We start from the raw sequence: 5,984 nt of genomic DNA on the forward strand, positions 1-5,984 counted from the left end.
TTATGATTTTAAAGCAAATCATATTTTTTTCCTCTCCTTCACAAGTGCTCTTAGGGACATTGATAGAAGAGTTACAGGACAGAAAAAATACTGGATGTATAAATATTAAATTGTCTTTACTCTTTCTTATGAGGTAGTGGGGTAATTTATTCAATGTTGTACAAAGTAGAGCTGTGCCTAATCTCTGTCCTCTCTGTGCTACATTAGAGTACAAATAGATGAATTTCAGTTTCTGTCTTCAACCTGGTCAAGGTTTCATTGTGTCAGCAGAAAAATATAATGGTCATGGGGCATCCTGGATTAAACACTAATGGTATTCAATTCATTTATTTGAAATATATCAATCTCAGAAGAGCTGACAAGAATGATAACTACATTTAGTGTTTTCTTACCATATGTACACAGTATCTTTTAAATCTTAGAGTGCTTTTAGAGGTAAAGAACAAACGTATTGATACCAAGGAGGGAAGGGAAGTGGGATGAATTGGTAGATTGGGATTGACATATATACACTATGGATACTATGTATAAAATACATAACTAATGAGAAACTATTCCATAGAACAGGGAACACTACTCAGCGCTCTGTGGTGACCTAAATGGGGAGGATATCCAAAAAAGAATGGATATATGCATATATAAAACTGATTCACTTTGCTGTACAGCAGAAACTAACACAACAGTGTAAAGCAAATATACTCCAACAAAAATTAATTTACAAAAATCTTAGAGTGCTTTAACCTCTGTGTGGTTAACAAAGAAAAATTAGAATGCATGAGAAATTTTTTAAAACATTTTTTTAGGTAGTATACTCATTTTCACTGTATAGATTCTTCTGATCCATGAACATGGTATATATTTCTCCGTCTATTTGTGTCATCTTTGATTTCTTTCATCAGTGTTTTACAGTTTTCTATATATAGGTTTTTTGCTTCTTTAGGTAGATTTATTCCTAAGTATTTTATTCTTTTCATCGCAATGGTGAATGGAATTGTTTCCTTAATTTCTCTTTCTGTTTTCTCATTGTTAGTGTATAGGAATGCAAGGGATTTCTGTGTGTTAATTTTATATCCTGCAACTTTACTATATTCATTGATTAGCTCTAGTAATTTCCTGGTGGAGTCTTTCAGGTTTTCTATGTAGAGAAGATCATGTCATCTGCAAACAGTGAGAGTTTTACTTCTTCTCTTCCAATCTGGATTCCTTTTATTTCTTTTTCTGCTCTGATTGCTGTGGCAAAAACTTCCAAAACTATGTTAAACAGTAGTGGTGAGAGTGGGTACCCTTGTCTTGTTCCTGACTTTAGGGGAAATGCTTTTAATTTTTCACCATTGAAGATAATGTTTGCTGTGGGTTTATCATATACAGCTTTTATTATGTTGAGATATGTGCCTTCTATGCCTGCTTTCTGGAGGATTTTTCTTTATCATAAATGGATGTTGAATTTTGTTAAAGGCTTTCTCTGCATCTATTGAGATAATCATATGATTTTTATCTTTTAGTTTGTTAATGTGGTGTATCGCATTTATTGATTTGCAAATATTGAAGAATCCTTGCATCCCTGGGCTAAAGCCCATTTGATCATGATGTATGATCCTTTTAATATGTTGTTGGATTCTGTTTGCTAGAATTTTGTAAAGGATTTTTTCATCTATGTTCATCATTGATATTGGCCTATAGTTTTTCTTTGTGGCATCTTTGTCTGGTTTTGGTATTAGGGTGATGGTGGCCTCATAGAATGAGTTTGGAAGTTTACCTTCCTCTACAATTTTCTGGAAGAGTTTGAGTAGGACAGGTGTTAGCTCTTCTCTAAATTTTTGGTAGAATTCAGCTGTGAAGCTGTCTGGACCTGGGCTTTTGTTTGTTGGAAGATTTTTGATTATAGTTTTGATTTCTGTGCTTGTGATGGGTCTGTTAAGATTTTCTATGTCTTCCTGGTCCAGTTTTGGAAAGTTATGCTTTTCTAAGAATTTGTCCATTTCTTCCAAGTTGTCCATTTTATTGGCATATATTGCTCTGATAGTAGTCTCTTATGATCCTTTGTATTTCTGTGTTTTCTGTTGTGATTTCTCCATTTTCATTTCTAATTTTGTTGATTTGATTCTTCTCCCTTTTTTTCTTGATGAGTCTGGCTAATAGTTTGTCTATTTTATTTATCTTCTCAAAGAACCAGCTTTTAGTTTTGTTGATTTTTGCTATAGTCTCCTTGTTTGTTTTTAATGTATTTCTGCCCTAATTTTTATGATTTCTTTCCTTCCACTAACCTTGGTGTTCTTCATTTCTTCTTTTTCTAGTTGCTTTAGGTGTAAAGTTAAGTTATTTATTTAATTTTTCTCTTGTTTCTTGAGGTCAAACAAGTATATTACCCAAAGCAATCTATAGATTCAATGCAATCCCTATCAAGTTACCAATGGTATTTCTCAAAGAACTAGAACCAGTAATTTCACAATTAGTATGGAAACACAAATAACCTCGAATAGCCAAAGCAATCTCAAGAAAGAAGAATGAAACTGGAGGAATCAGCCTGCCTATCTTCAGTCTATACTAGAAAGCAACAGTCATCAAGACAGTATGGTACTGGCACAAAGACATAGATCAATGGAACAAAATAGAAAGCCCAGAGATAAATCCACGCACCTATGGACACCTTATCTTTGACAAAAGAGGCAAGAATATACAATGGAGAAAGGATAATCTCTTTCACAAGTGGTACTGGGAAAACTGGTCAACCACTTGTAAAAGAATGAAACTAGAACACTTTCATCCCATGGATGGAGGAGCCTGGTAGGCTGCAGACCATGGGGTCGCAAAGAGTCAGATACGACTGAGCGACTTCACTTTCACTTTTCCCTTTCATGCATTGGAGAAGGAAATGGCAACCCACTCCAGTGTTCTTGCTTGGAGAATCCCAGGCACGGGGGAGCCTGGTGGGCTGCTGTCTATGGGGTCGCCCAGAGTCGGACACGACTGAAGCGACTTAGCAGCAGCAGCAGAACACTTTCTAATACTATACACAAAAATAAACTCAAAATGGATTAAAGATCTAAATATAAGACCAGAAACTATAAAACTCCTAGAGGAAAACATAGGCAAAACACTGTCCGACATAAATCACAGCAGGATCCTCTATGACCCACCTCCCAGAGTAACGGAAATAAAAGCAAAAATAAAAAACGGGACCTAATTCAACTTAAAAGCTTTTTTACAATGAAGAAAACTATAATCAAGGTGAAAAATAGCCTTCAGAATGGGTGAAAATAATAGCAAATGAAGCAACTGACAAAGAATTAATCTCAAAAGTATACAAGCAACTCCTGTAGCTCAATTCCAGAAAAGTAAATGAGACCATCAAAAAAATGGGCCAAAGAACTAAACAGACATTTCTCCACGGAAGACATACAGATGGCTAACAAGCTCATGAAAAGATGCTCAACATCACTCATTATCAGAGAAATACAAATCAAAACCACAATGAGGTACCATCTAATGCCAGTCAGAATGGCTGCTATCCAGAAGTCTACAAGCAATAAATGCTGGAGAGGGTGTGGAGAAGAGGGAACCCTCTTACACTGTTGGTGGGAATGCAAACTAGTACAGCCACTATGGAGAACAGTGTGGAGATTCCTTAAAATACTGGAAATAGAACTGCCATTCGACCCAGCAATCCAACTGCTGGGCATACTCACTGAGGAAACCAGAAGGGAAAGAGACACGTGTACCCCAATGTTCATCACAGCACTGTTTATAATAGCCAGGGCATGGAAGCAACCTAGATGTCCATCAGCAGACGAATGGATAAGAAAGCCATGGTACATATACACAATGGAATATTACTCAGCTATTAAAAAGAATGCATTTGAATCAATTCTAATGAGGTGGATAAAACTGGAGCCTATTAAACAGAGCGAAGTAACTCAGAAAAAAACAAAAAACCAAGACAGTATATTAATGCATATATATGGAATTTAGAAAGATGGTAACAATGACCTTATATGCGAGACAGTGAAAGGGACACAGATGTAAAGAACAGACTTTTGAACTCTGTGGGAGGAGGCAAGGGTGGGATGATATGAGAGAATAGCATTGAAACATGTATATTATCATATGTGAAATAGATCGCCAGTCCAGGTTCGATGCATGAGACAGGGTGCTCACAGCCAGTGCACTGGGATGACCCCAAGGGATGTGATGGGGAGAGAAGTGGGAGGGGGGCTCAGAATGGGGTCACATGTACACCCATGGCTGATTCATGTCAAGGTATGGAAGAAAGCACTACAATATTGTAAAATAATTAGCCTCCAATTAAAATAAATTAATTTAAAAATATAGATTCGTATTCTATATCCCATCCACTAAAAAAACCCAAAACAAAACATTTTTTAGAAACAGATTGTTTTGCTGACAGACCTCCACATGACCCTTTTGACATCTTTGTTCTTCACGTTGTAGATGAAGGGGTTCAGCATGGGGGTGAGCACAGTGTACATCACTGAGGCTGCTGTATCCTTCCTGCAAGATTGTGAGATAGCTAAGCTGAGGTACACAAGACCTGTTTCATAAAATAAGCAAACAACTGCCAGGTGAGAGCCACAGGTGGAGAAAGATTTATTCCCCCCACCTGATGAAGGGACCCTTAGAATAGAGGAAACAATTTTATAATATGAGAAAAAGATGCCTGAGATAGGGAGAAAACCAGAGATGGCACCAAAATACACAACTGTGTTATTGGTGAAAGTGTCAGAACATGCAAAGTCGAAGAGTTGAGAAGGCTCACAAAAGAAATGAGAAAATTTCCACATGTGAAGTAGGTGAATTTTAACACCATTGAATTGTGCATCTGGGAAACCAAGAGACTAATGAAAAGTGATACCAAACCAATAAGCCACGGAGACGTGTGTTCATTATGACCAAGTAATGCAGAGGGTTACAGATGGCTACAAACCGGTCATAGGTCATCACAGTCAGGGAGAGACTATCCAAACACCTTTAAAAGCATAAAAAAGGACACCTGTGTCAGGCATCCTGCATAGGAGATGACCCTGCAGTGAGTCTGAATGTCCAGAATCATTTTCGGGATTGTGGTGGAGGTGAAACTGATGTCAGCCAAGGATAAGTTGGAGAGGAAGAAGTCACGGGAGTGTGGAGGTGGGGCTCAGAGGTGACAGCCAGAAAGATGAGCAGGTTCCCAAGCATGGTCACAAGGTACATGGATAGGAAGAGGATAAAGAACAAAGGCTGCTGTTCTGTTCATCTGAGAGTCCCATGAGGAAGAATTCTGAGTCATTTGTTAGATTCTGTGGGTCCATATAGCTTTGACACCTTTTGAAAAAGAAGAGAAGATTGAAAGAAAGGAAACAAACAAATGGGCATGCAACACTGTGTCCATATTTTGGATTCTAGCAATTCACAAACAAAATATTCACATTTGATCCAAAAGTCTGTTCTTTATATTTGTGTCTCCTTTGCTGACTTTCATGTAGAATCATCAGTACCATCTTTCTAAATTTCATATAGATGCATTAATATACAGTATTTGTCTTTCTCTTGCTTTAACTCTGTATGATAGACTTCAGGTTCATCAACGTCATTAGAACTGACCCAAATGTGTAAGGTGAGTCAGATCAAAAGAGAGCTAGCTGGGTATTTAGGCAGAAAGAGATTTATTATAGGAATAAAGAAAGTGACTGGCTTTAGAGAGAAACCAGTGCTCTCCCTTTACAGCCAACTTATACCCTATCGATAGGAAATTGTGCCCTGAAGGGAGGGGGTCCTTAGTTTATCTTTAGCATGCAGCTGGGGTCTTGTGTTCATGTAGTCAGAGGGGTCTTATGGTTGGGTGGTCATGTAGTCTTGAGAAACTGGCACCAGCAGGGAAAAACAGGATCTTGTCTTAAGGAAAAAAGAGGGTGTCACCAAGGCAATGTAGCCACTGTGACTTCATCCTTTGCTTGCCAGGTCACCACAATGGGCCATTTTTAAACAAT

The 5,984-nt window shown here is 37.7% G+C and overlaps 1 pseudogene; it reads right to left on the reverse strand.

Moving 5' to 3' along the window:
- Positions 1-4,379: 4,379 nt before the first annotated feature.
- LOC123464580 lies at positions 4,380-5,306 on the reverse strand (annotated as a pseudogene).
- Between the last annotated feature and the right edge of the window lie 678 nt (positions 5,307-5,984).

Source organism: Bubalus bubalis, chromosome 9 (assembly GCF_019923935.1).
Source record: "Bubalus bubalis isolate 160015118507 breed Murrah chromosome 9, NDDB_SH_1, whole genome shotgun sequence".
In the NCBI taxonomy this organism is placed as follows: domain Eukaryota; kingdom Metazoa; phylum Chordata; class Mammalia; order Artiodactyla; family Bovidae; genus Bubalus; species Bubalus bubalis.